This window comes from Thalassophryne amazonica, chromosome 17 (assembly GCF_902500255.1).
Source record: "Thalassophryne amazonica chromosome 17, fThaAma1.1, whole genome shotgun sequence".
NCBI lineage: Eukaryota > Metazoa > Chordata > Actinopteri > Batrachoidiformes > Batrachoididae > Thalassophryne > Thalassophryne amazonica.
Window position 1 is genome coordinate 48,258,282 of NC_047119.1, and position 10,400 is coordinate 48,268,681.

General features: G+C 45.0%; 1 protein-coding gene across 11 annotated transcripts in view; it reads left to right on the plus strand.

The window, feature by feature from the left end:
• The window catches only part of vav2 (vav 2 guanine nucleotide exchange factor), a 544,057-nt gene that overhangs the window by 330,097 nt on the left and 203,560 nt on the right, over positions 1–10,400 (plus strand). The gene's annotated exons all lie outside the window — the stretch shown is intronic.

The following is a 10,400-nucleotide window of genomic DNA, read 5'->3' on the forward strand; positions in this document are numbered from 1 at the left end:
ACCCGTCCATGTGGCAGGTTGTACTGGGTTACACTGCTACCCGTAACAGAGTCTGTTAGGACCCTGACGTGACCCATGACCACTTTGAATAAATGGCAGTGAAATCACCCACTGTTGTGTTCAGCTGAAATAAGTTGTGCACTGAGTCTAAATTATGGTAACTGTGGTTCTGTCGTAATATGTATGGGCCAAAATGTAGTTCTGCACTAGGGTTAACATCATGATGTCAAAATGCAGTTTAATTGGCGATATGTGTGATCATAAATTTGCTAATAATATGTGCAGTGGTGGTCAGTGAACGCTCAAGAGCCTTGAGTATGCAGGAGACATGGAGAAAGTTCCACGATTTAGTCGTTAAATGCACAGTTGCTTTGCTTACATGCTAAAATCACATTCATGATGGGCATTAGGAGCAGGAGTGGTTGACATTGTATGCATGTTTAATTTACTTTGTTCGTCAGTTTATTTCATTTCCAGCATCGAGGTTTCATGGCCATCACTCCAACAGAAAATTCATGTTGTGAACATTTTTTTATCCAGTTATAATTTATGATATAAATTCATTATATTGCAAAAAATGTATTTTGAGGTCTTTCAGCTAGTAACCATGATTGTGCTGTTTGCATAGAGGTGCTGGATTTGCAGGTGGAATGAAAATTGAGTCACAGCAGATAATTAAAAAAAAAGCAAATAAACTGTGTGGGCTCCAGGGAGTTCACACGAGCTGACAAAATGTGACTGGTTTTCTCAGAAAAGTCAAGCACAGAGATGTGTTTCATTATCATAAGTCGCCCAAATGGGACAACGTTGCCAACAGTAACTGTATCTAAAATCATTTTACACTCACATAAAGCTGGCTATGTCTGTCGCTGCCCAAAGGGATGCTGGGATATAGAGATGTCATACACACACGCTCGCACAAATGTTTTATACATAGTATAATTGATTGTTAATAGATTGTTCACAGTCACACAAATGGCGGGCGCTGCGAGACGCTCAGACGTTTCCCGCCTGTGGAGGGCTCCTCTGTGTTTGTGTCGAGCTGGCAGTCAGAGCCATGTGAAGTTGAAAGCGATGCCATTTTCATCACTGTGCCGGCTGTCCGCCACCTGGCGCTGCATGTTCTAAAACGAGCCCTTTCCCCAGGAAGAGGCCAGGCTGGATGGGTACACTGCCGAGTTCTCAGAGCTGCCAGTTAGACCTGTCCTCGCCAAACACTTCACTCCACTCCACCACCGTTATCACACCCTCAGGGCTTACAGCAACCCCTAACCATTCACACGGTTTCGCAACAGTACCGCAGGATTCATGGTAGCAGGCTGTAAATTCATAATCATAAATTTTAGGCTCTTAAGTCCCACAGTCAGTAACAGGGGATGTATGGATGCGGTTGACATGAGTAATTAAATATTTCTACATCTGATTTATAGGTTCCTGTAGAGTTGATGAAGATATTTTGTTTAGTTGGTGAACAAAATAATCATCGAACAGCAGGAAAAGATTCATTACTAATTTTGATCATTTATTACCATATCTTCACGTAGGCGTCCCCAGGACATTGTTGGGAAAGTGAAATGCACGGACCCACGTTAGGGGGCGTAAATGAACGGTCAATAGGAGTACGAATAAATAACAATTTATTATGCAAAAGTTCAACAGAGTAGAATATGCTTTGTCCAATTAATAAACAAAGGTGACACGTGGGCAGGCCTGAGGGTAGGAGATGCCTATCCAGAGAAAAGCCGGGACCCACGAAGTTCCACCGCCAGCTGGAGGCCTGCAATACACCAGAGCTGCCAAGACCTGACTCCCCAGGTGGCCACCGCTCGAGGCTGTCGGACCGGTACTGCTGGCAGGAGCAAAAACAGGTTAAGGTGGGTGTGTGTACACCCAGCAAACAGTCAGCAAAAACATATACTCAACAAAAATATAAACGCAACACTTTTGGTTTTGCTCCCATTTTGTATGAGATGAACTCAAAGATCTAAAACTTTTTCCACATACACAATATCACCATTTCCCTCAAATATTGTTCACAAACCAGTCTAAATCTGTGATAGTGAGCACTTCTCCTTTGCTGAGATAATCCATCCCACCTCACAGGTGTGCCATATCAAGATGCTGATTAGACACTATGATTAGTGCACAGATGTGCCTTAGACTGCCCACAATAAAAGGCCACTCTGAAAGGTGCAGTTTTATCACACAGCACAATGCCACAGATGTCGCAAGATTTGAGGGAGCGTGCAATTGGCATGCTGACAGCAGGAATGTCAACCAGAGCTGTTGCTTGTGTATTGAATGTTCATTTCTCTACCATAAGCCATCTCCAAAGGCGTTTCAGAGAATTTGGCAGTACATCCAACCAGCCTCACAACTGCAGACCACGTGTAACCACACCAGCCCAGGACCTCCACATCCAGCATGTTCACCTCCAAGATCGTCTGAGACCAGCCACTCGGACAGCTGCTGAAACAATCGGTTTGCATAACCAAAGAATTTCTGTACAAACTGTCAGAAACCGTCTCAGGGAAGCTCATCTGCATGCTTGTCGTCCTCATCGGGGTCTCGACCTGACTCCAGTTCGTCGTCGTAACCGACTTGAGTGGGCAAATGCTCACATTCGCTGGCGTTTGGCACATTGGAGAGGTGTTCTCTTCACGGATGATGCGAAGGAGATGTGTTGCACTGCATGAGGCAAATGGTGGTCACACCAGATACTGACTGGTATCCCCCCCCAATAAAACAAAACTGCACCTTCCAGAGTGGCCTTTTATTGTGGACAGTCTAAGGCACATCTGTGCACTAATCATGGTGTCTAATCAGCATCTTGATATGGCACACCTGTGAGGTGGGATGGATTATCTCAGCAAAGGAGAAGTGCTCACTATCACAGATTTAGACTGGTTTGTGAACATTATTTGAGGGAAATGGCGATATTGTGTATGTGGAAAAAGTTTTAGATCTTTGAGTTCATCGCATACAAAATGGGAGCAAAACCAAAAGTGTTGCATTTATATTTTTGTTGAGTATAGTTCCTTCCTGAGGGAAAAATCCTCCACTCCCAGAGAGCAGGAAAAACTGAGTATGTGCAGTGCCTAATGTAATACTTAGAAATATGAAAGTGAGGAGTGGAAACGCCAGCTCCTCCCAAACTTCCACAAACCCAGCTCCAAGCTGCAAGTATACAAAAGGTTAAGACTGCAAAGACTTCAGAAGCAAAAACATGTGCGTACGGCACAAAACGGCTGAGTCGGTTTACCTGTGTGGTAAGCTGATAACTCGGCAGAGTTATGGTGTTGCTTCCAGGCTTTTATGGATGTTGGATGAAAGATGACAAACAGCTGCGGACGGCCTAACGGGGCGCACCTGGTGGTACCACCAGGTCCGTGCGCCTTCTGCAGGGCAAAAGGTGCCAGCCTGGCAGGGCGCCATCTGGTGGTGGGCCAGCAGTACCTCCTCTTCGGCAAACCACACAACAGACATTCTACTTAAAGTTCTACCTGGAGATGGGGTGGGCCATTGCACGAGCATGGCCAATCATCGGGCCGCCAATTTCAATAAAATGTCTGATTTATCACAAATAAAAAATAAATGACAAACTCACCAGTTTGTACTCAAATTTGGCATCATTGTCATGCAACTACTACTGAGAAAATAAAACTGTTACGTGAATGTATAAAATAATTAATGAATCAAAAATAATAATTGAAAACTAAAGCTTTAGCATTATTTTATTTACAGCTTTTTTTATCTAAAAGACCGTCGTGGAAGACATGGAAGCAACAAGAAATACATTGCAAAATCTTTTTGCTTTCTTTTGCTTTTCACGGTATGTTGGGGTCACAAAATTACAAAATTTAGGGTGGGTATTTAGTAGGGATGTGAATCATACAACAACTCATGATTCAATTCGATTCCGATTCTTGGGGTGACAATTCGATTCGGAATCGATTTTCGATTCAAACAGCTCTGAGAAATTGTTATATTACTTAAAAAATGTTTATGTTTAAGAAAATGCAGCTTTACAAGGTTAATCAAGTGATTCTAGATGTAAATTTACTTATCTGCTTTGCTCGTTCAGAGTTGGCTGGCAGTTTAGCGAAGCGCTGGTCAGTCGTCAGCAGATACCGCTGCTCCGCTCCTTTTAGCTCCGGGTCATAGAGTAGGATGTGGGCTTGCGGAGTTGAAGTGTTTCCGAAGTACTTGACTTTCATTTTGCAGATTTTGCACACTGTATAAGTCATGTCAGGCTCCTTCTTACGCAGCAAATAATAAAATTCAAAATGCACTCAAACATTTGCCTTCAGCAAAGACGGTGCTGACTGAATTAGCTCTTCGTCCGCCATGCTAAGCTACAGCTCACGAATGTTAGAAGCACACCAGACCCTCCCCTCATGGGGATGTTGTAGTACGGAAGCCGTTGCCTGACAAACAGTACACGCAGCAAGTAAGAAAATGTTTAAAAAAATACTTTTTAAAAATCGATTCTTGGACATTTCAGATTGATTCAGAATTGTAATAAATAAGAATCGCGATTCGGACGTGAATCGATTTTTTTTTCTGGCACCACTTGTATTTAGGCAACTTTGGTTTAAAAAGACAATGGGCTGATGCTGGAGGAGTGCTGGGTCAGTGCGCAGATACGTTAATTGTTTGTGTTTGATTTGTCAGAAACTCTTTTGAGTGTTTTTAAATTATTTCACACCAAAGATAACAGAATTGTTGAAACGTTTTAGACCAGCTGTATCACCGGTTTAAAGCGGCTTTAAGATAACGGTAAGAACAGGCTGTTTTAAAGTGATAATGTGCTTTAAATGTATGATAAATCAGATTTTAGCTGCTTTTGTACCAGTTTTACAAAGCTACAAACCGGTTTAAACTATATGGAAATAGATTAAATTTGATAATCTGTATGTATAATTATCAAAACACATGTAATTTGGATTATTGTTTGGTCGAAACAAGATTATTTTTTCTTAAATCACATTTATTATTCTAATCCACCATTTTGCCCTGTGACTGGTGTCCTGTCCAGGGTGTACCCCGCTTCACCGTCTGACTGATGGGATAGGATCCAACCGCCTTTGACCCTTAATTGGGGTAAGCTGGTATGTAGAATGAATAAAAAATAAATGAAAATCCACCACCCCCCCTCTAGCTGCCACATTATCGTGGTGGGGGAGTTTGCATACCCAGATGATCCTAGGAGCTATGTTGTCGGGGGCTTTGTGCCCCTTGTAGGGTCTCCCAAGGCAAACAGGTCCTAGGTGACGGGTCAGACTAAGGGCAGTTCAGAAGCTCCCATGACCAGTAAAAAATCAAGGACCGAGACATCGGTATGGCGGAGCCGGGACCCCACACTGGAGCCAGGCCTGGGGTTGGGGCTCGTGCGCGAGTGCCTGGTGGTCGGGCCTTAGCCCATGGGGCCCGGCCAGGCTCAGCCCGAAAGAGCGACGTGGGCCCGCCCTCCTGTGGGTTCACCACCTGCAGAGGGGGCCATGGGGGTCGGGTGCAGAGATTATTGGGTGGCGGTCGAGGGCGGGTTGCCCGGCAGCCCGGTCCGCGCTCACAGCCCCTGGCTGTTGGGACGTGGAATGTCACCTCGCTGGGGGGGAAGGAACCTGAGGTTGTGCAGGAGGTTGAGAGATACCAACTAGAGATAGTCGGGCTCACCTCCACGCACAGCTTGGGCTCTGGTACCCAACTCCTGGAGAGGGGCTAGACGCTCCACTTTTCTGGCATTGCCCACGGGGAGAGGCGTAGAGCTGGGGTCGCATTGCTTATTGCTCCCCAGCTCAGTTGCCATGTGTTGGAGTTCACCTCGGTGAACGAGAGGATCGCATCCCTACGCCTTCGGGTTGGGGACAGGTCTCTCACTGTTGTCTCGGCCTGTGGGCCAAGTGGCAGTGCATAGTACCCGACCTTCTTGGAGTCGCTGGGAGGGATACTAGATAGCGCTCTGACTGGGGACTGCCCAGGCCGAAGTCACCAAGGTGGTTAGAAAGCTCCTCGGTGGCAAGGCTCCTGGAGTGGATGAAATCCGTCCTGAGTACCTTAAGTCTCTGGATGTTGTGGGACTGTCTTGGCTGACACGCCTCTGCAACATCGCGTGGCGGTCGGGGACAGTGCCTCTGGATTGGCAGACCGGGGTGGTGGTCCCTCTGTTTAAGAAGGGAGACCGGGGGGTGTGTTCCAACTACAGGGGGACCACTCTCCTCAGCCTCTCCGGTAAGGTCTATTCCAGAATACTGGAGAGGAGAATTCGACCGATAGTCGAACCTCGGATTCAGGAAGAGCAGTGTGGTTTTTGTCCTGGTCGCGGCACACTGGACCAGCTCTACACGCTCCATTGGGTGCTCGAAGGTTCATGGGAGTTCGCCCAACCAGTCCACATGTTCTTTGTGGATCTGGAGAAGACGTTTGACCGTGTCCCTCGGGGCACCCTATCCGGTCCCTGTACGACCGCAGTAGGAGCTTGGTTCGCATTGCCGTTAGTAAGTCAAACCTGTTTCCAGTGCATGTTGGCCTCTGCCAGGGCTGCCCTTTGTCACCGGTTCTGTTCATTATCTTTATGGACAGAATTTCTAGGTGCAGCCAGGGTGTAAAGGGGGTCTGGTTTGGGAACCACAGAATCTCATCTCTGCTGTTTGCGGACGATGTGGTTCGGTTGGCTTCGTCAAATCAAGACCTTCAGTGTGCACTGGGGCGGTTTGCAGCCGAGCGTGAAGCTTCCGGGATGAAAATCAGCACCTCCAAATCCGAGGCCATGGTTCTCGACCGGAAAAAGGTGCTTTGCCCTCTCCAGGTCGGTGGAGTGTCCTTGCCTCAAGTGGAGGAGTTTAAGTATCTCAGGGTCTTGTTCACGAGTGAGGGACGGATGGAGCGTGAGATCGATAGATGGATCGGTGCAGCATCTGCAGTGATGCGTTCGCTCTATCGGACCGTCGCAATGAAGAGAGAGCTGAGCAGGGGGGCAAAGCTCTTGATTTACCGATCGATCTACGTTTCGATCCTCACCTATGGTCATGAGATTTGGCGCATGACCGAAAGAACGAGATCGCGAGTACAAGGGGCCGAGATGAGTTTCCTCTGCAGGGTGGCTGGGCGCTCGCTTAGAGATAGGATGAGGAGCTCGGTCACTCGGGAGGAGCTCGGAGTCGAGCCGCTGTTCCTCCACGTCGAAAGAAGCCAGTTGAGGTGGCTCGGGCATCTTTTCCGGATGCCCCCTGGACACCTCGCTGGAGAGGTGTTCCGGGCACGTCCCATCGGGAGGAGGCCCCGGGGAAGACCCAGGACACGCTGGAGGGACTGCGTCTCTCTGCTGATTTGGGAAGGCCTTGGGGTTGCCCCGGAGTATCTGGGGGAGGTGTGTGTGGATCGGGAGGTCTGGGCGGCTTTGCTTAAGCTGCTGCCCCCGCGACCCGACTCTGGATAAAGCGGAAGAAAATGAATGGATGGATGGATGAAAATCCACCTTTTTTGTTTTCAAAAATTTATAGTTTTCGCTGGGAGAGGAATGATACACGAGCAACAAGATACCATATATCCTATGATACACCTATCACAATTCGATACATATCCTTATACATAATTACATGGCTGTTCACACTAATTATGTAATTAAATTAATGTAATGAATGGAAACTATGGTCAATGTTTATCTTTGAAGAAAAAAAAATCAGAATAATAAACTGTAATCCTTGATGTTATCTATCTCATTTGTTGCTCTCCTGCTAGACATCATTATTTCTGCAGGCAGTCATTGAATTTTCATGGTGTCACAATATTCATTAAAAACAATACATTTAAACACTGGCCCCAGTATACGATTATTACAGTAGCTCTAGTTTCTGCTATGTGTTTGCATTGATCATCTGTTTTTAGATCGAGTTTGTTTTAACTTTCATGCAAGAGTGAATATTTTCAAACATTTCTGTTCAATAGATGAAAAACTATTGCACATGTAATGACGACATGCCAGCACACTTTGGTCTGGATGCAGATATGAATGCAGGTCTGGTGGATTATTGGACCCTGGTGCAGGAACGCTCTCTATTTCTACTCTAGTTAACACATTGACAGCTTGGATTGCACCAATAAGATAAAGACTTGTTCCTGTTCACATATTAGAACTGAGTGGTTGCTTGAAATATTGTGAATGGCTTCATATTTTTGACTGTGCATGAGTGAAAATTTGCGTAATAACATTTTAGCAACAGCAGCAGCTGTTGTTTCTTATTATGCAAAGTGAATGTGTAACATTTATGTATCATTGATTGTTGGTAAACATTTATTGGTCTCTTGCCCACATTATCTGCCACAAAATGGTGCATTTAAACAATGAAATAGCAGAACCACACATTAAAATAAATATGCTGATTTCCAATTTTAAAGAACACTCATTCCATTTGATTTGGTTTTTAAAACAAAGTTCGGGCTGTTTTTGCAGATTGTCTCCAGACAGCTAACTTCACAACTTTGCAACACCGGAGAATAATCTAGAGAGGCTTTAATACCTCCACTGTAGCGTGGTTCACATGCCCTTTTGTAGATAATAACACTAAATTATGTAAGACACCAAAAACAAGCCAAAGCTTATAAAGAAACTCTCAGCTGCTCTTAAAAAGCTAAACTTGGTATTGCAGTTTGTTTGTTTTTTTGCTTTAATCAGTTAATGTTCAACACTTTGTAGTGTCACATCCTTTGAATAATTTACATTTGTCCTGGAGCTGTGGGGCAGTTCTGAAAGCAGAATCACATTTCATAACGGTCCTAAAGCCTTTAATTGCCGGGTTTTTGTACTCTATCAAAGTTGTTGAGATGAGCTTTTAATAGGAACACTTGGGTGTATTATCAGAACAAAAGCGCAGTGCTTTGCTCTCTTAATAAGGTGGCTTATGGCTTGGAGAAATTGAACAGTCGGGAAAATGATCTCATGAAGGAATTAGTCGTCTGCAACAGATTACTGCTGCAGTAAATGTGCTTGTTTCTCATCTCGACCTCAGCAGCTGTAGAAAAGCACCTTCAGAGTCACAGTGCCGTGTCCTAAGTGTGATTAAATCTGCTGCATTTCATTTCACACTGATATTGTGCAGAAATCTGCATGACTCTGATATCTCAGTATACATCCTTGCACCGTTGCTATCATTTGGCGCTTCGATACTCTGACCTGAACGACTACATGCTTTGCTTTGTCACCCGTAAGTGGCTTCATCAGAGTCAAAGGACTTTATCACACGTTCATCCACCATGCAGAGGCAGCGGTAACAGTGATAACCGTCCGGATAAAACAGACAATTTCATCTTCACTTCACGTTGTGGTGGATTGAATCTTTCCACAGTTTTATGGCCAACATTACAAATTTATTAAACAGGATCATTACGCCATTGACAGCACGTAACGTAAGTGTGGACTCTCCAGTGTTGCACACTGATATGTCTCATTTGTCTAATGCATCCATCATGAGTGCAGAACATCATGAGTGCAGAACAGTATATGAATATAACCCCCTTGCTTGCTCGCTCACGCGCTACTGGACACACTGGCACTGCTCACAATGTTTCAGCTCACTCAGAGTGTCGGCTATGGAAATTGGATGGAGGTTTGCTGAATTGGTCAGTTGTCCACTTGGCTGAGATGTATCTCGTCTCTGTTGGATAGTCAACTTTTAAGTCTTGCTTTTGTCAACAAAAATTATTTTGGGTACCAAACAAAAAAATGTACAGTGCCTGAACAATACAAGGCAGGGAAAGGGTGGCACTATTGCCAAAGATGTCTTAATCTCAGCTAGGGCTGAAACGATTAGTCGAGTAACTCGAGTAATTCGATTACAAAAAATGTTCGAGACAAATTTTGTGCCTCGAAGCTTCGTTTAACGTTGTAGTACATATGCCACGCCTGTGTGTGGCGCTGTAACGTCCCAAGAAAAACAAACAGAAGAAGACGAGCATGCATGAGCCGTGTAAGCGCTACTCAAATTAGCACAAAAGCTACAGCTTTCCAACGCGAGTAAAATAAAGCCTTTTATGAGAAAAACGGTACAGGCTGATCATCTAAAATAGTTTACTGTGCATTTAAAGTGAAGCAGTGTGTTTGTTTATAAAACAAAACACCGTTTCGTCCGCTGCTTGCTCTCCGCTCTACGTGGGGAGGTGGCTGCCTCTCTCTGCCTGGTGTGAGTGGCTCAGTATTCCCCTCACAGCTCCGTCCCAGCCACCTCTGACAGTCTCTGGAAGAAGTCCACTCGTCTTCCTTCTGCGTTTTGCTCAGACACGCACTGAGCGTTTCACTTTTTAATTTTCGATTTTTTGGGCAACACACAACGCTTCACCAACACGGTAACTCAAAATAATAATAATAATTTTAAAAAAAAACCTGACTGCGAGGCTTGCATTTT